This window comes from Mytilus edulis, chromosome 2 (assembly GCF_963676685.1).
Source record: "Mytilus edulis chromosome 2, xbMytEdul2.2, whole genome shotgun sequence".
Classification (NCBI taxonomy): Eukaryota; Metazoa; Mollusca; class Bivalvia; order Mytilida; family Mytilidae; genus Mytilus; species Mytilus edulis.
In genome coordinates, this window is record NC_092345.1 from 5,003,712 (window position 1) to 5,025,292 (window position 21,581).

Below are 21,581 nucleotides of genomic sequence, written 5' to 3' on the forward strand. Positions count from 1 at the left end.
AAGTGTCTTAACCTGGTATCCTTTTCTGTGATTCTCCTGTTCACCCGATCGCCGATATAAGTGTGCAGTGATTAAGTGTCTTAACCTGGTATCCTTTTCTGTGTTTCTCCTGTTCATCCGATCGCCGATATAAGTGTGCAGTGATTAAGTGTCTTAACCTGGTATTATTTTCTGTGTTTCTACTGTTCATCCGATCGCTGATATAAGTGTGCAGTGATTAAGTGTCTTAACCTGGTATTATTTTCTATGTTTCTACTGTTCACCCGATCGCCGATATAAGTGTGCAGTGATTAAGAGTCTTAACCTGGTATTATTTTCTGTGTTTCTCCTGTTCATCCGATCGCCGATATAAGTGTGCAGTGATTAAGTGTCTTAACCTGGTATTATTTTCTGTGTTTCTACTGTTCATCCGATCGCCGATATAAGTGTGCAGTGATTAAGTGTCTTAACCTGGTATCCTTTTCTGTGTTTCTACTGTTCATCCGATCGCCGATATAAGTGTGCAGTGATTAAGTGTCTTAACCTGGTATCCTTTTCTGTGTTTCTACTGTTCACCCGATCGCCGATATAAGTGTGCAGTGATTAAGTGTCTTAACCTGGTATTATTTTCTGTGTTTCTCCTGTTCATCCGATCGCCGATATAAGTGTGCAGTGATTAAGTGTCTTAACCTGGTATTATTTTCTATGTTTCTCCTGTTCATCCGATCGCCGATATAAGTGTGCAGTGATTAAGTGTCTTAACCTGGTATTATTTTCTGTGTTTCTCCTGTTCATCCGATCGCCGATATAAGTGTGCAGTGATTAAGTGTCTTAACCTGGTATTATTTTCTGTGTTTCTCCTGTTCATCCGATCGCCGATATAAGTGTGCAGTGATTAAGTGTCTTAACCTGGTATTATTTTCTGTGTTTCTTCTGTTCATCCGATCGCCGATATAAGTGTGCAGTGATTAAGTGTCTTAACCTGGTATTATTTTCTGTGTTTCTCCTGTTCATCCGATCGCCGATATAAGTGTGCAGTGATTAAGTGTCTTAACCTGGTATTATTTTCTGTGTTTCTACTGTTCATCCGATCGCCGATATAAGTGTGCAGTGATTAAGTGTCTTAACCTGGTATTATTTTCTGTGTTTCTACTGTTCATCCGATCGCCGATATAAGTGTGCAGTGATTAAGTGTTTTAACCTGGTATTATTTTCTGTGTTTCTACTGTTCATCCGATCGCCGATATAAGTGTGCAGTGATTAAGTGTTTTAACCTGGTATTATTTTCTGTGTTTCTACTGTTCATCCGATCGCCGATATAAGTGTGCAGTGATTAAGTGTCTTAACCTGTTATTATTTTCTGTGTTTCTACTGTTCATCCGATCGCCGATATAAGTGTGCAGTGATTAAGTGTCTTGGTATTATTTTCTATGTTTCTACTGTTAATTCTGTTACCGAGATGAGTATATGGTCATTAAGTTCGAAAGCCTTATATGTGTTTCCCTGTGTTTAACCGATACTTTTTATGAATCATACAGTGTTCAAGTGTGCTCTAGTCTTGCAGTCCTTTATGCGTTACTCCTGTGTATTCTATTGCCTATATGTGTTTGAAGTTTTTAAGTAGATAAGTTAAGTATCTATAGATTCGTTTCTCCTGTTTTTTGTCTTGACGATATGATTATGCTATATGTAAGTGTTTCAATTTAAATCTGGTTCACTTTCCTGTTTGTTTTTTTTTTAAACCAGATTGTTGGTACGTGTCTATAGAATATACAGAAACTAAAGACCGCAAAACTCGAACCCCATCAGAAACTGAGGTAATCTTGTTATTCAAACTTGGGACTTAGGCATATTTTTGAGGGAGTGTCGGGTTCTACCTTTGGTAGTTAAATTTAAGACGTTTTTTAACCAGAGACCGAGAAACTAAAAAAGGTCGAACTTTGCACTTAATGTTGTGAGCGTTAATTCATAGACCGTGGGACGTCAACGTGGGTCATGTGCATAGCAAGGTCAGTTGTTCCAATTATAGACAAAGGGACAACCAATGATGAATTTACTGAGCTGAGTGAAATTGATCAACAGATAAAAAAATAAAATCGTTTGTGGATTAAATATTTAATTACTTACATCATTGAAAATCTACAGAGTTCGACATTTTACGAGAAATCGGGTATATGGGTTAGCCACAACCCGGAGAGATGGGTTTTGTAACGACGTGCATTTACCAATACAAATCCTAGAAACATACATCTCGTCTATATACCAGCTTTGAAAAGTGTTTTGTATAATTATAAGTTTTCACTTCTTTGTACTATGAACAACAAAATTATTTATTTTGCAAACAATATTTCCTTTCTTCAGTTTAACGGTACACCTTACAACAAAATTATTTTCATTTACCAGTGTATCTTTTTGTATTTGTTGTCTTTTTTTTCAAGGTTATTGTTGGTTTTTGTTAAATTGTTTAATATCTTAACTCACAGCGGTATACTACTGTTTTCTTTATTTTGTTCATCCCTTATTTTATCAATTTTATATTTACATGGTATCATATGTAAAATCCATTCGTTCAGTGTGTATATTTACTTGTGTTAATTTGTATTTCGATTGAGTTAAGCCATTTCAATTGATATTTCATAGTGTCTCTTTCTATGTTGTGATGTTACACTATTGTTTCAGATAAGGATAGAGGTTGGTACTTATTAAAATGTTTAAACCCGCTGCAATTTGTGCACATTTCCTAAGTCAGGAATCTAACGTTCAGCAGTTGTCGTTTGTTGATGTTGTTTCTCGTTTCTCGTTTTTTATGTAGATTAGACCGTTGGTTTTACTATTTGAATGGTTTTACACTAGTCATTTTTGAGGACCCTTTATAGCTTGCTGTTCGATGTTAGCAAAGGCTCCGTGTTGAAGATCTTACTTTGACACATAATGATGTACTTTTACAAATTGTGACTTGGATGGAGAATTGTCTCATTGGCACTAATACCACATCTTCTTATATCTATGAGCCGGGGATAATTGATTTTATTATACGTGTTATAATTTAATTTCGATGTTTTCTCCAAAAATGACAGAAGCAGTTAACAACACCAACAAATTGAATTCCCCATCGTAACAACATATTATTCCTTGGTGAATAGCGTTTTCAATCCTTTCGTTTTTGCACTATGTTATCCACCATAAAAAAAGACGATATTGACGCCTGTAAACAAAATGGCAACGGTCAGGTAAGAGGCCTATCAAATTTTAAGGGATGAAACAAGGCTTGGAAAATCCTCGTTATCGTGAGCTGTCCTTTTCAGGGCAATCGATTCACAGAAAGAGTCTACCTTTGTTGTACATACAATATTATTTTTTAGACACCAAATAATTTTCTAATGTAAGTGGTAGGCAATATTTAATACTCAACTGTTTGTGCGGTATAATAAAACAGTTATTGCCCATTTTGTCGATGAATATCCAAATTTGCCAACCGGAGTAAAGGTTATTCCCATTCGGATGAAAACCCTCTTGAAACAATCCTTAATTAGGTTGACAATTGCGGATATTTGACTCCCTAGCGGGTCATAATTGTACAGTGGTCAACTGTCGACAAAAGTTAAAGGAATAATTACAATTTGGATTATTTTTACATATTTTAAAGACATGTTAAGAAATATACTAATTGCTGCAACACTCAACAACGGATATAAAATATCATGCAGTATTATGCCAATGAGTTTCCCTATAATTCAAATTGTTTGAGAATTTCTATTTAATATAGTTTCCATAGCTGAGACGTGTTCTGTCTCTCTGTCAGCATTATAACATACAGTCAATTAAAGTGATGAAGCTTATTTCCCGAACAAAAAATAATAATAACCGCCAATTAATGGTGAGAATTATATCCTTTGTTTGTAAAATATGTGTAATGAATTAGTTTTGGTTATAGATCCTAAAATTCTATCTATCACATTGAGACAAATGATTTATGTTGTTTTGAAAACAGATCTAACGGATCTTAATCATAGCATAAAACTCCCATAAAACTACTTTAAAGAGTAATTACAATTGAGTGCAGAACTTAATTTGAATACATGTTATGCAAAAACTTCATTTGGAATATTACGTCCCCACAGGACGTTGAACGTAGGATATTGTATAGGAATTGACGGTTTGCGTGACGCTAAATGTCGAATTGGTATTGTTATAATCAACCAATTAATTGGCCCGACAAGGTGCCCGTGGGTAATATCTTTTCCCTGACCATTTCCGTAAGTTATCTTCGATTACAATTTAATTAAGGGTAATGTTAATATTTTATATTTTTCTGTCGAATTTGCTATTTTGGTTACAAGCTATCAGGGTGTATTAGCGTGTATGTAATGTGGTAAACTGAACGAACATGAGGCAATTATGTGATTGGAAATGCATTTCCGACCGGTAGATTGTATTAATTACTATCAAATGTCGATTTATAAAGCCAATCACTCAGTTTTATCACAGGATTATGAACATCAAATCAAAATGATTATCACATTCTGACACGAAACCCAATCTGATCACGAAACCTCAAACATACGGTCATTGTATTAATTGTATTAGTGAAAACATTTCATTGTAATTATTGCTATTTGGCTTCCGTCACGAATATTGACTAAACTATGATAGTAAAATCTTCTGGTAATTTCCACTGCTAGAGAGTAGACAATACAGAAGTACTACGGAATTAAATGGAACATGGCATTATTAAATTCCTGAAATAAAAATGAATAGGTAAAATGCAAATAAAAATAAAATAATTACTACAAAATGTTGAAACAACGCCTTCCATTATTTTCAAGATAAATTAAAACAACATGCCAAAAAGAATAAAAGATGAAGGGACAAGCAACAGGCAACAACGTATTTCACCGAAAAAAATTATAATTATGTAGCAAACGAACCCTTCTAAAACCTGGAAAAACATGAGGTTCACCACTGGTGTTGTTACTCTTGTCGTCGTTATTCAAATTGACATAGTGATTTTATTAGTATCATGATTTTGGATTGAATACTTTGGTATTGTCCTGTCTTAATAACACATAAATAGATATTTTACAATCTAATTCATTTTACGAAGAAAACTATCTCCAAAATTGTTTTAAACCAAGAGTTCCAAATGGGGAAGTTGACATAATCCCTTCGTAAATTTTACGGACGCCATCACGAGTTTGTTGACCGTTTTGGAATAACCGTTTCACAAATGATATCGGATATGTTCCTTACGTCGTAACCACAATCCCCTTCCCTTTCATGAATGTGACCTACCGACTCCGACTATTTACCGAATTTGTTACCACATAAGCAACACGTTGGGTGCCACATGTGGAGCAGGATCTGCATACCCTTCCGGAGCACCTGATATCACCCCTAGTTTATGGTGGGGTCCGTGTTGCTTATTCTTTAGTTTTATATATTGTGTCATGTGTACTATTATTTGTCTATTTGTCTTTTTCATTTTTAGCCATGGCGTTGTCAGTTTGTTTTCGATTTATGAGTTTGACTGTCCTCTGGTATCTTTCGTCCCTCTTTTATGATACTAACATACTTTGTACCTTAAATAATCAATCAAAATGTCTTCTCTATAATGGTGATGCTATGTTTCTTACTCATATCAGCAGTTTTATTGCATAACAGCCTGGTTTTTCAAAAAATGTCATCCCAATATCTATGACAAAATATTTAAAACAAATTATTACACAGCCGAAAAAAATCTTTTTACACTCAACTGATGAAACACGACAAACAAAAACCTATGTTTATTATTCCCCTATTTGCATTGATAATCGCCATATTACCATGACAACTACTGCATGCAGCACGAAACACTAATTTCATTGTATGTAACTCTGGTTTTAGTTTGTTTTAAATTAACCATGAAAATTCAACGATTTTATTGATAGGAAAATTGATTCCAAATACTTTACATTAATTAATACAATGAAGTCCCTCATATTTGGAGGATATCTGGACAATGAATGATTGATAACTTTTCCGGACTCTTGGTGAGCAGGATAAAACCATTGTGAACAATTAAAAGACTGAACTTATAAGAGCTTGAATTAACAATTAAAGACATTGAAGATTGAGTTCACTTCCAGCACGTTAATCTTAAGATCAAGCAAATTGTTCTATTACGACATTGTATTCCTGTTTGCGGCTTGTCGTTAAAAGGAAGTGTTTGATTATATTCTGTTGTCTTTTCGTTACGGTGCCGATTATTGGCACCACAACAATACGGTTGCCATTAAGTGATTAATGGATTATAATGACAATGAATTTACTTAATATGTCTTAAGAAAATTCAAGAAGAAAACTAAGGGGAACCACTGTGTTTGGTAAAATGCTACTGCCTAAAGGCATGGTCAGAATACTTAATATTTCCGGAACATAACTTTTTATTTGCAGCTGTTTCTATAATATTGTATATAGAATATGAATCATCAAACGCATGATGCTTACAATTACTCTCATATTATACCTGAAACTATAAACATAATAAAGAATAAAGATTCCTGTGTGAATAAAAAAAATCATCGTCATACAAGGACTAACACACCATCACCAGGAGAAATAAATGTAAAAATATAGCATAAGCCGAAAGTAAAATCACTTAAATACGAACTTCAGGAGCCTGTAATTCAGTGGTTGTCGTTTGTTTATGTGTTACATATTCGTTTTTCGTTTTTTTTTATATAAATAAGGCCGTTAGTTTTCTTGTTTGAATTGTTTTACATGGTCTTATCGGGGCCTTTTATAGCTGACAATGAGGTGTAGGCTTTGCTTATTGTTGAAGGCCGTACGATGACCTATAGTTGTTAATGTCTGTGTCATGTTTGGTCTCTTGTGGACAGTTGTCTCATTGGCAATCATACCTTTGTTTTTTGTCCATGGATTTATGAGTTTGAACATCGGTATACTACTGTTGCCGTTATTTACCACATCTTCTTTTTTATATTCAAGGAAAATTCAAAACGGAGAGTCACTAATCAAATGGCTAAATTAAGAGCTAAAACACATCAAACAAATGGAAAACCACTGTTATTATTATGGAGAAAATTGTGGATTAAACTTTGTTTTATAACTAGCTAAACCTCTCAATTGTTTGAACATTGCATAATATTCAATGATATATTATTATTAAGATAAATACCAATGAATAAACTCAGCATATATTCTAGAATCACATCCCTGTACGCCAGACACGCGTTTCGACTACAATAGACTCTTTAGTAAAATTGATGATGGAAATGGGGAAACTCCCACACCCGGAGGCGTCCTTCAGCTGGCCCCATTACATTTTTGTATACTAGTTCAGTGATAAAGGACGTCATGATAACGTGACGTTAGAAGAAAACAATAAGAAAAAATAATAACCATCTCACAGAAAGCAAAAACAAACATCGTAAAGCAATATACTAAAAACGACTGAAAATATAATTTAAGCAAACAATAATAGTTAATCAAAATAATCAAAATAACCAAAATGCATTCAAAATCGCACAAGATCAAATTTTAATTCAAATCATACTTAGAAAACTATTTTTGAATTAGAAAAGGATATTCAAAGAATAAAAAACTGCACCAACTACCAACTGATAGAAGAAAATAATCATGTGATAAACAAGAGTGACTGAAAAGTAAAATAACAAAAATACAGAACTGAAAAGAAACTAATAAACGAAAAGTCCATTGTATAATGGAAAATCAAAAGGGATAAGTCGATGAGAGACTGTGAAAACGACAAATAACAGTGTGCAAAAAATAGCATAAAATAATAAAAGACTTATGAAACGAGCCCCACCAACATACGAGTTGTGATCTATGGTGTCAGGAAAGGAACAAAGTTGTTGCTCCACATTGGACACTAGGATATGTGTTGTTTGATTACATAAAGTGATATACATGTACAAACCTTATGGTAATATGGGATGAATAATTTGGAATTATTCTCATATACCTTACAATGTTACCTACATTGTCATATATAGTATGGTGAAAGGATCGAACTATAGACTATAGTGTGTTGAAAACACCTTGGAGTGTAAGAATAACAGCATATCATCAAAATTATGTCCCCAGTACGCGTAACAGAACATCGCCAGTAAGCTTCATATGCACTGGATGACTACGTCAAAATTATAATTGATTAGATTTAATTCTTATAAAGCTTGCATTGTTAAATATGCAACAAATTAAGATACTTTTAGCATGTTTACTAACTTTACTCTGTTAAACGTAATATTGTACATGACACAATAATTAATTACCTGGTCCCACGCAATTATGTAGATTTAAGTCTTTTATTAAAGATGACAGACCGATGTATCAACAAAGTAGCCCAACTTATCATTGATGAGACCAGGGTTTTAACACTCATTGTCAGATTGTATACAAACGTAACTGACACCCTAATTTGGAAACAAGCGTCTCTTTGTGTCATGGTCCTTTAAATGTTTTGCATTAATATGGATATAATTTATACCTTTCATATTTGTTAGATAAATAGCTAAGGATTTGTACCGTTTATCATTTCTTTTGATTTATCAGTATATATTAGATATGATTTATTCAAAATATTTACAGAGGGATTCTTTCCAATATGAAATTACAACCAGAGAGATTAAGAAACTCGAATAAATTATTTCACTCCAATCATATCTTTTAATCAAAGTCAAAAAAGTGAACATAGCTATATTTTAACTTTGTAAGTTGTTATTACGACAAAAGGAAATATGAACGGATGAACTAAGAAGCGATTTGAATTTTGTCATAAAAATTGATCGGAATGAATACGTGTCAAGCTTTAATGAAAGGGAAACAAAATACGAGACACTCCAAATTAAATAAAAATGCAGTCAAGTTTTAGGCCGAAACAACCCAGTGCAAAAAATTTTAAAAAATATTTGCGTTACTGACTATTTTTGTATTATTTTGAATGTGGTTATTTATTTTTCTTTTTTCTTTTTGTTTCTAACGAAAGTCAAAATGGACAAAATAAATTTTTTAATTTTTAATTTTGTATAAAGTATGTTTTAACAAATGTCTTACATCTAACATAAAACACCAAAACAAATTAAAACCATAGACAAAAAATGTGTTATCAATTGATAGATACTTAACAGAATAGCGTAAAGTACTGACAGTGCAAAAACAAATCAATTATGAAATACTTATTAAAAACTTTGTTTCCATTAACATTTTAAAACATGTTTAATACATTTTAAAACAGGTTTAATACATTTTATATTTATGCTATAGATTACTAATTTGTTAACTAGATTAAATTCTTATTTTTGAGATCGAAGACTGGACTAATTTTCATACTTGCTAACTGTTCAAAATGTACATGTTTGTTTTTGTGCAAGATGGCTCTTATTGTCCTACAAAACCTTCAAAGGGACCTTCAAATATATTTTAATGTTGTTTTTTGGCTTCTTTATACTTTTACAAGCCAATAGCCATTGTAAAATAAATAGTTTTTTTCTAAAATTGTTGACAAAATTGCTCTTTCAAAATTTCAATTTGGAGCCTTCATGGGGGAAAATCTCCCGCAAATAGCGACAGTTTGCAGGTACCCTTTCTTCACACGGTTTGCTCTCTCTAGGAAAAAAAGAAACTTTCTATCTGAATATGTAAATAAAATTTAGGAAATTGCAACTATCTGCATAATGGGGAATATTATGGAAAATTATCCTAAAGTATATAAATGTAAGGACACTTTCCATTGAAAACATAGGCATTTTGATTAGTCGTAATAACAACTCAAATATATATATTATATATATATATATGGGTTTTGAAATATATACCCAATATACAGGTTTCGGTTACAGGTCGTATGATACTAAGAGTATAATAATTTGAAGAGACAATACATTAAATCGTATCATTTGCAATAAAGGCGTTTGTCCACAGGAGTAATACCTAATTATTTTTTAAAAAGACACATTTGTAAACAATTGTCTTAAATTAAATTTCTTTTTGAGTGATTAATTCATTTATTCCATCAGTTTGGGTTTTACCTTCATTTCGATATCCTTAATGGGTTAAATCTCGCCACATTCTGTTTGTGACTGACTTACGCCAGGAGCATGTTATTGAATTGTTGTCGTTTTTTGCTGTTTCTCATGTTTTTGTTTATTGTTTTGCATAGTTTGTTTTATGTTGTGCCATTACACAACTGTCCCCTGTCAAAACTAGTATGGCGTCGTAAAACTGCTTTAACCCCCCCTGTATTGTTATTGACATATCCTAAGTCAAAAGCCAGTTGTTCAGTGGTTATCGTTTGTTGATGTGGTCATAGGTTTTTCTCGTTTTTATATTCAAATAAGACCGTTGGTTTTTGTTAATTTGTTATACATTGTGACCTGGATTGGGAGTTATTTCATTAGCACTCATACCATGTTTTCTTATTAGTGTTGTGGGTTGTTTTTTTGTGTGTTCAATTATACTGTATCCTGTCAATCAATATTGTCATGTTAGCGGTATTTTTAACATTGTAATATAAGCGGGAGATTTGGCTAGCCATAGAACCCACATGTCTCTTTAATTAACCTGTACCAAGTCAGGAATTAGGCTGTTGTTATCAAATAGTCCGTATCCATGTATGTTGGCGTTAGTTTTCGTAGCAGTTCAGTGTTTCTGTTGTTTCCTTGTTTTTTCTCTTAAAGTTGATGTGTTTCCTTTGGTTTTTGTTTGTGACCCGGATTTGTTTTTGTTTAATCGATTATTGAATATGGCATACTACTGTTGCCTTTATTTATATCTTGAAATGTGAACATTAATAAACTGTTGCCAGCACCTACTTTTATGGTTACTTTTACAGACTAGCAAACGGTTGTAGCAGTTGATGTCAAAGGATAATTAATGCTTGTACTGCCTAACGTCGAAATAATGCAAGCATTTTTTTAAAAACTCATCAAAGATACTAGCTTTGAAATTTACGCCATACCCGCTTTTCGTTCACAGTGTACCCATCAATTTCACTCGAGTAAAAATAATCATTAGGCCAAATCAAATGAAGGATGTAAAATCGAAACGTTTTGCCAAAAATTGCCACAGAAATCTATTCCTTGGAGATTGAAATGTTTCAATATTTTAGGAATTTACAGTAAATGTATAGAAAATTAACTTATCATTGATATTAATGTCAACACAAAATTATGACTATTAGAATAATGATAACCTTTGGGAAGGAAACGTCCAACAAAAGAGGCATCGTCCCAATGAACTCATCACTAAAAAGACTTAGAGTATAGAATAAAGACTCCCTTTTTATGGCTATTAAGACCAATAATGAATCTTACTGATATCTTCTATTTCTATTGGCAATGACATCTTTAACGAAATAGACTACTAGTATTTACTATAACAAATAATTATTTGTGAGAGGGTGTTTCGAGAACTGTTGTTCATATCTTATCTTCGATAGCATATAAAGCGGACAACAACATCGTATGTTTTGTCGTCAGCCTCTACAAAGCCAGGGATTCGGAGTGGGACGCATGCAATTTACAACGTGTTGTTTTCATACTTTATATAAGAACTTTTTAAATTCATATTTCGATTAGATTAACATTAATTGATTATTCGCGCCAGGTATTTAGATTGTCAATGAAATGTTCTATTTTGTAATCGCTACCCAAAATAGCATGTAATAGAATGTGTTACTGGCCTTACTTAAGTTGGTAGAAGATCCCAGTACCAGTCAGTGATATACATAAGGTTAATATTTTATGATATATCATCAGGCGTGGGTCTTAAATAAAATATAAATATATCTGTTGTTGGAAAAATATCATTAGATCGTTCAAATTTATGACACACCCCTGGTCTCTATAATTATAGGATAGACTTCTACGACTGGTATACAAAAGTGTGTTATTAGTTAAATGAATTCCCTTTAAAGATCGAGGTGGCAATTTTAACAGCTAATAAACTCATAAATTTCATAAAACTATTATCTTTATTTACCGTATTTTACCAAAATATAGAAGACAGAAAAAAATTACATCAATATAAAAGTACTTATATGTATCCAAATGCTTACATAATTCGTAACATATTTTACTAAGTTCCACGTTGATAGACTAAGAAATTAATAGAAAAATATTTGACATTCTCTCGCAAAGTTGACTTTAAGCACAGAATTTACAAGGTAGTATTTTCATTGACCAATATTCAAGTTCTAAACATATTTCAAATCTTGTTTTTATTTCTGTTAATTAGATTTCAGACCGTATGACCACATGTCTGTAATCTCTATAATTTTTGTATATCATATACGTTCTCTTTGTAAAATTGGGAATATTACTGTTTCGGCATAAGTTATCAAAAGGAAAAACAATTGTATTGACCTTCCAGTAATAAAGGTTTTAGCTTTTTAATCTATTTCTTATTCCTAGGGTTTCAGATTTCTGAATAAAGCATCTTCTTGAAGATGAATAAAAATAATAGTTTCGGATATATATAACATTGATATTTTAGCAAAATATTCACGTAGCAACAATCAGTTTCTTATTTCTACTTTTATAGGATTAAAATCAGTTTTTGTACCGTTAATTTTAATTAAAATTTGTCGTGGTGATGACTGCATAATGTAGATTTGTGAACGACTACCTTGATGATCAGTAGTTGGGCAGTGATAATCACTAGTACTACTGTCGTGTTGATGATCCCTTGAAAAGTCTCGTGTCGTGCTGGTCACCAGTGTTAAGATGGCGTTCGTGTTGACTACCAGCGTTAATTTCAGCTGTTGTGTTGATGATTCGTCTTTGGGTCAACCGTCGTGCAGATGACCAATCTCAATGTCAGCTAAAGTGAAGATGACCAGTTCCAATGTCGATTACGGTGCAGATGACGAGCTTCTATATCTACTGTTATGCAGACGATTAGAATTAAGGTCGATCGTGGTGCAGATGAAAAGCCATTATATCGACTGTTGTTCAGATGACTTGTTTTGAGGCCAATCATGGTGCAAATGACGACCGTATATGTTGCCTGTTCAGATGAACCATATTAACGATTGAACAATCACCATAGTGCATATAAAGAGCCTGTATATACCGACTGTTGTGATATTTGAGTTTGGTTATGTACGGATGACGATCCTTTATAGCCCTTTTTGTGAAGATGACTCCATTGTTGTGTAGAAAGTAAAATCACAAAAATACTGAATTCCAAGGAAAATACAAAAAACGGAAAGTTCCTAATCAAATGGCAAAATCAATTGATAAAACACATCAAACGAATGGACAACAACTGTCATATTCCTGACTAGGTACAGGCATTTTCAAATGATGGATTAAACCTGGTTTTATAGCGCTAAATCTCTCACTTGTATGACACCGCATCAAATTCCATTATATATACAACGATGCATGAACAAATCAGACATAATAGGTATAATTGTCGAAATAGGGGTACAGCATTCATCACTGCGTCACAATCTCAATTAGAACAAAAACAAACAAATATTTATCAGTTTTAAGGTCGGTTTTGGTGAACATGACGAGCTTTTATATCAACCGGTGTAAAGATGACCAGTCTTATTGTTGGTTATTGTGCTTATGGAATGTCTGGAGATCTGTTTTATATCATTTTCATGACCAGTTCTAAGATTGACGGGAATGATCATGTCGAACCTTATCAAAAGCAAAAAAGGGCTTTTCTCTTCTTTTGGGTATTTTTATATTGAGTGTAGAGATCTATGTGCCATAATAAACCATTAACCATTCTTTGTATCATGTGTCAGCAAAATGCAGTAAATTCCGAAGTTATATAATAACAAATTGAAAAACAAAATCATTGCAAATTTAACTCAACTTTGGAGAAACGTGAAATAACTGTCATATTCTGACATGGAGATCGCAAGCGAGATTGAAACATTTTTCAAAACCATTGAACTCTGTTTAAATGCACTTACTTATTATGATGGACTGTGCTTATTTGATAATACGGTAAAACAGAAATAGGAGACAGTTAATTTATTGATGAGTATCAGTAGCTTTTGAAAAACGGAAGCATTTAACTAAACCTTAAAATTAATAAAAGATGAAAAAATTGGAGACGTTTGTGATACATCATTCTGATTGAGAACATTCTAAATGATGATAAGATCCATAATTGGCACCTGCTGAGAAATGTGATCACAGTTTGAGATAATTTGAAAAAAGTTAATTATCCTCATTTTGTAAACTTATACACTTCAATAGTGAAAATGAACTTTAAAGTGTTAATACCCAGGTTTAAAAATCTAAAATTTCAACACGGTACAACACGTTAACTTACCCTTTTTGAACATTTTTGAAAGTAATAAACATAATTTAAAAATTGTAAACGCAAAAGCGCCTTGTAATAAAAGAAGAGCATAAACATAATTGTTTTACAAGATTTTACGGTCTCAAAGCATTTTTTTCCAAACTAGTACGTTTCAAGAATTGGTAAAACGTTATTCTGACATATCACTGTCATTGTAGGAAATACCTTTTCTTCAGTAGCACTTGAGTTTACTAGTATACCAATGTAACTGTTGTTTAGTGATTAACACTTGTTTATTATAGATAGTTAGTTGCATTATTGCCTTTTATCTTTTTGACATAGGAGTTATCTGCCCTTTTCCAACTTATGACGGCTAGTATGCACTCCTCACTGTTTTAGGCAAGAAACGTATGTAACATTTCCATGCTAATTTGTCGTTGTTCTCCTCTTATATTTAATGTGTTTCCCTCAGTTTTAGTTTGTTACCCCGATTTTGTTTTTTGTCCATGGATTTATGAGTTTGAACAGCGGTATACTACTGTTGCCTTTATTTATAACTAGTCCCCTCAGTATATTACAGGATCTACGGTTGCATCTTCCTTTGCCAACGGTTTCACATATTCTTGCAGGATCATTTTTGTTTTGAACCTCATATAATTTGTGTTTCTTTCCATTCTTTTTTGTTACTATAAATTGTGTTGACTATGATTATAATAGTTGATTTTTAGTGTATTAAACCTATACACAATTTCAGTATTGTGTCTTTGTTAATAGACACTCTTATTCACAGGTGGATCCAGGAGACCCGGGGGGCCCCCCTTTCGTGTAAAAAATTGGGTTAATTATATAGGGAATCACTGAAGCATGACTGGAGTCCCCATTTAGGTCAGTTAGCGGGCCCTCTTATGAAAAGTTCTGGATCCGCCACTGCTATTCTACTCCATAGTTGTTTTGAATTTAAATCCGCTTCTCTGAAGAGTCTATAATCATTTTAACTGTCAACTTGTAGTATATATGTAGGACTCTAAAGTGCAATGGGGACGCTAAAGGACTATGATCACGCTAAAGTGCGATGGTTTACGCTAAAGTGCGATGCTTCCATACGCTAAAGTGCGATGGTCCGCGAAAATATAGACGTTAGAAACGTAGTTTGATAATGGCGTTAACAGTCGTTTTTCCAAACAAAAATGAACATGCCGGAAGATAGATTAGGAATATTTGATTAACAATTTTTACACCAAATGTTCATGACTTACTTGTAATTGATTTAAACTTAACCGTTCTTTGTCGGCTGACACACGATGTTGTTTTCGAGTGCTGGAAGAAGTACGTGTATCCTACAGTCGACCATTTTACTATATAAATACAAAACAGTATACTCATACTTATCCTGCTTCTATTTGAAGCGAACGGTTATATTTGAATCATTGTTTATATGGCAGTTTACTTTGTGATCCCCGTTAAAATGCTGTCGATTTTAATGAAAAGTAACGTCGGTAAAATAAAGATACATGTTTTCATGCGTGAATTACAAAGTATCTGCTAAAACATTAGTTTGTACTGTACATTGTAGGAAAATAAAACATGTATTTGTACTCGCTACGAAAAAGGAGAAAGTGCGGCGAACATTGCCTTTCTCTCGCATTTGAATTAAAGCTAATACAAATACATGTTGCACATTCCGACAATGAACGAATTTTGTATTTGTAATTTTCAATGACTGTAAGGGAGGTTGTAACATTAGTGTGAACGGCAATATACAACAATTATGCAATACGCTGCGAATTGTAAAAAATCATTGTACATGAAATATAATATTTTGCGACACATATATTACCTTTATAGCAATTATTACTTGGTCGGACTTGTTAATTAAGAAACAATCAATTAAGCCTACCGATAAATTATAAAGCCTTTCACATATGTTATACCTTAGCATACTAGCTTTTGCAAAAAGACTTTTTTAACCTCGATGTTTTAATCCCTCGAATCTTACGCTTTGGACAATCGCACTTTAGCGAATACACCATCATACTTTAGCGAACAAACAACCATCGCACTTTAGCGTGAGATACCATCCTACTTTAGCGTAGACCATCGCACTTTAGCGTGACCATCACACTTTAGAGTCCTATATATATATATTTTGTGTATGCAATGAAAAACCAAAAACTGAAACCAATAAACAAATCTTGAAGTTTCCTCAGAGATCAGTATTTTTGTGATAATAATTTTGACAGGAGCATTATGTGCATGTATAACAAGCGATATAATCATGCAACAAATGTATGTGAACTCTCTATCATCTCTTTTCGACAAATATAGTGTTGTTTCTGCGAATACAGCTTCAACAATTATTGTTTTGTCTGTATATCATATTACTACGATTGGCTTATCAGATAATTAGGAATAGTTGAACGCTATTGTTATCTTACGTCCAAAAGATATAATCCATAATACTTTATTTAATGAATAGAGTCACCATACGCTACAAATATACCCTTTTGGGTTACTATTAGATTTTTTGTTGTTGAAAAAAATAGAATATAAATAAAGGCAACAGTAGTATACCGCTGTTCAAAACTCGTAAATCGATGGACAAAAAACAAAATCGGGATAACAAACTAAAACTGAGGGAAACGCATTAAATATAAGAGGAGAACAACGACACTACATTGAAATGTAACACACACAGTAACGGACTAAGCATTAGACAAAATCCGATAAAACATGCTAAATCAAAACCTGATATGGACCAACTCTGTGCCTCTTCTTGTTGACATTTTCTTCTGTACATATGAGTTAATATCCATTCATACACTTGTAAAAACAAAAATATCAATGAAGCTAGATAATGTTATTTCCCAAACAACCTCACTGATGGTGATATTTCCACGAACAATCAAAACTTTTATGATTTGGTATTCCATTAAACAAGAGGTTAAGGTAACCGCTAATACACCTTCTTTTGTATCATATCTGAACTCACTAGTCGAATTTTACAATAGCGTTCATCCCAGTACCAGAATCTATAAAAAACATGCATTAACGTTTTTAAATTTATGAATTTTCCTCACCTAAGCAACAGTATTCCAACTTCATCCGCGTAATGAATATATTTCTCGACTCATCTTGCACCTGCTGCACAGACTATATAAAATGTCATCCATGTCTGGGCATAACATTTTTAAAGAACGCCTAGTTGTTTTCTTCAAAATGTTCATCGGACCTAATTGATAAATATTCAGTGTCCACCAAATATTCAATGTCTTATTCGCATATAATGCAGAATGGGATTGATTTACAGATACTACGTGTTGACGTTTTGTATCATTTCATTTACTTGACAATCTTCCCCTTTTTGGCATTGTACTAGTAGTAATATATTCCCTTAGGTTGTGAATCTTGATGTTGCTCGGCATTTGCAATGCCATCTTTCTAGTTTTGTGCTTTATTATACAGGTTTAGCTACTGGATATCAATTATTGTCACATAGAGCAATTGTGTCTATTTTTTATTGCTCACTAAATGTTTTCACTACAACAGAATTGTAAACAACTGTCAAACAAATGGGACATCTAGTTCACGTTTAATCCAGGTTTCAGTCATCGTTTTCATCGGTAAATGCTTAAACCCAGTCAGAAATTTGTTCGTTCAGTTAGTTGATATAATCTATAAACAGTTTGAGTTTGTCCTTTTTAACTGGAACTTCCCGGATTTTCGAACTTACTATGGAGCTCGGTTGTTTTGTTAATACTGTTCTATGATGATGGACGTTTTGTATCCGAGGGTATCACCAGACCAGTAGTCAGAACTTCGGTGTTGACATGAATTATAATTAGATGGTAATTTTTATAAATTTTCTGTTACAAAACTTTGAATTTTTTTGAAAAACTAAGGATTTTCTTATCCCAGGAATAGATTACTTAGCCTTAGTTGGTAAAACTCTATGGAATTTTGGGTCATCAATGCTCTTCAACTTTGTACTTGTTTGGCTTTGTAACTATTTTGATCTAAGCGTCACTGATGAGTCTTATGTAGACGAACGCGCGTCTGGTGTATTAAATTATAATCCTGGTACCTTTAATAACTATTTACACCACTGGGTAAATGCCACTGATGTTGGACGTTTCGTCCTCGAGCACATCACCAGCCCAGTAGTCAGCACTTCGGTGTTGACATGAATTTCAATTATATGGTCAGTTTTACAAATTTCCTGTTACAAAACTTTGAAATTTTCGAAAAACTGCGGATTTTCTTATCCCAGGAATAGATTACCTTAGCCGTATTTGTCCTTCTTTTTGGAAATTTTTGGTCCGCAATGCTCTCCAACTTTGTACTTGTTTGGCTTTGTAACTATTTTGATCTCATTGAGCGTCACTGATGAGTCTTATTTAGACGAAACGCGCGTCTGGCGTATCCATACTATTAAACGAGAAGACCTCATTTCTTCCTTCCACAATAAATCAATCAGCATGCCTTTGTGTCCTATTGGTACCATGTATAGTCGCATTTGTCATCCATTCTTATGGTTATTCAGATTGGGTTATTTTGGGAGAAAAACGAAAAAAATGTGTCCGGATATTTTTCCGTCATTTGACGAAATTTTAAGTCAGACTAGACTTCCGGTTTGCGTTTTGTCTGTACTTTGATCATACAAAGACTATGAATAAAGTGTATTTGCTATCTGCTATCGTTTTCAAGTTTACTATCCACGGCGGTCACAGAGTTTATTAAATAGAGAGGGTCTATATAATATGTCAATGACCGCCGTGGATCGATTAGTAAACTGAGAATTGAAAACACTTTATTTATAGTAATGAATGTTCATAATAATATACAGATAAACGCTAACATTATTGAAATTAATAGGGGAGAAAATGGGAATTTTGGAAGAAAAAAAACAAGGAGCCGGGCTAGAAAAACAATTGTCATGTCCCAAAGTACCTATAACTTTTGATACATTTCCTGAAATCCTCCAGCCATTAAATCATTAAATCTTTTACAAAAATTCATCCTACAACACCGTTTACATACTTTCAACCACGCTCTGAATGCCATTTTGCGGATGTGTTCTAGCATTTATTATCCTTGCTTAAAGTATTTCAGTTTGGGTTAACTTATTTTGGGAGCAAAACGAAAATAAAGGCGTCCAGATATTGTTTCCGTCATCGGACTGACTTTTTGAGAAATATAAATGTATTTTCATAGTATACAGAAAAACAGAAGGAATAAAAATAGGTATTTGGAAAAAAGGGGGAGGGCAAAACAAATGTTCCCAGTCTCAAAGTACCTTTCACTTTTGATGCCTCTCCTGAAATTCTCCGGTTATAACTTTTTTACAGTCGCTCTATTTCCCCGCAATTTCACGGGTGTGTTCTAGTTTAATTATAATCCTGGTACCTTTGATAACTATGAACTTGAAATATTAATATCGGATGTTTTGAATTGTATTTATTTTTAATATTGTGGAAACATTCTTACCGAGAAAGTTATATATCTTGCAAAGGGAAGTTTAAGAACGCGTTAGTTATATTTCCACTAACCAACCTAATGATTTGCAATATATGTATGGGAAATATTTCTGACAAATGACACGTTTTAAAAAGTAAACTTTTTCACACTTCACCATCTATCAGTGTCGCCTATAACTATGTGTTGTGACCACTATAATAATACAAGATCATCTATCAGTTTATAAATCTACGTATCAGATATACTGTCATAATAAACTATAAAGAATAGAAGATATACCATATTTGTAATCATTTACTTTATAATAGGAGGTGTAATATAGAGGTGTACATTATTTCGTTTGACATTATAGTCAAATTTATGACACATTTAATTTGAAAGTTTTAAACATAAAAATCCTTGTGTGGTAACGATCGTATTTTGTTAAATGGTTTCTGAAAATGATAATGCTTTTTCATAATGCTTAAAATAAACCTTGCTATCTTTATAGATAAAATGCCGAGTTGAGTGAGAAAAAAGAAAGAAGATAAAAAGTCCGAGTTGAGTGAAATAAAGAGACAAAAGGCCGAATCAAAACACATGTGTCAAAGATGGACCGAAAAATGAAGAAAAGACAAGCAAACCTTCTACAAAACACTACCACTACATATGGTACTGATCAACACGAACCTAACTCAAAACTAGGAGGACCATACAGCCATCGTGTTGTTCTTGATAAGTGCAAATTTGATATTATCTCTCGTTCTGTAATTTCACAATAGAGTATAAAGACAAACAAGTCAGCACAAACTTGTTTACTAAAAAAAACAATATTTTTAGACAAAACCGCGTCTAGCGTAAATATAAAATTTCAATCCTTGTATCTATGATGAGTTTATTCACAACCACTGGGTAGATGCCACTGCTGTTGGAGTTTTAATTCCCCGAGAGTATCACCAATCCAGTAGTTGATTTATCATTGATATGTTCATAATTATAAATTTTCAGTTAACAAAGCATTTTTGTAATACCAAGGCTTTTCTACCTCAGGAATACATTACCTTAGCTGTATTTGGCAAAACTATTATTGATTGTTGGTCCTCAATGCTCTTCAACTTCGTACTTTATTTGGCCTTTTTAAACTTTTTTTATTAGAGCTTCACTGAGTCTTTTTCAGACGTCAGGCGTAAATATAAAATTTCAATCCTGGTATTTCTGATGAGTTTATTTTATTTAAAAGTAGCTTTCGGAATAAATCCCAAAAGTTTACAAGTGCAAGGAATCAAGAAGAGAAGAGTCAACAAAACCAGTAAGATCAAAATTATGGAACCAGTGCGCAAATATAAGACTTCTGGTTCAAATATAATAATAAAAAGGCACAAAATAAGTAATGTTGTCTGCTTTATGGTCGGATTGTTGTCGCTTTAACACATTCCCCATTTCCTTTCTCAATTTTGCAAAATGAAATAAATTAAACACAAAAATATGTGTACTTACAAACGAATACACAGTATTTGAACATTTGAACATAAAAAAGTAAAATCATAAATATACTGAACTTCGAGGAAAATTCAAAACGGAAAGTCCCTAATCAAATGGCAAAATCAAAAGCTGAAACACATGAAACGAATGGATAACAACTGGCATAATCCTGACTTGGTACAGGTATGTTCTTCTGTAGAAAATGGTGTATTGGACTTGGTTTTAAAGCGCTAAGCCTCACAATTGTACGACAGTCGCATAGGCGGCGAATAAATTTTTCAGAAACTATGAAAGATAAGCCTGCCGTTGGCTAGTTACATTTATGTTGTCATGTTTCTATATTATGGTCTGTATTTCAAAGTTTGAATTTCCATTTCACA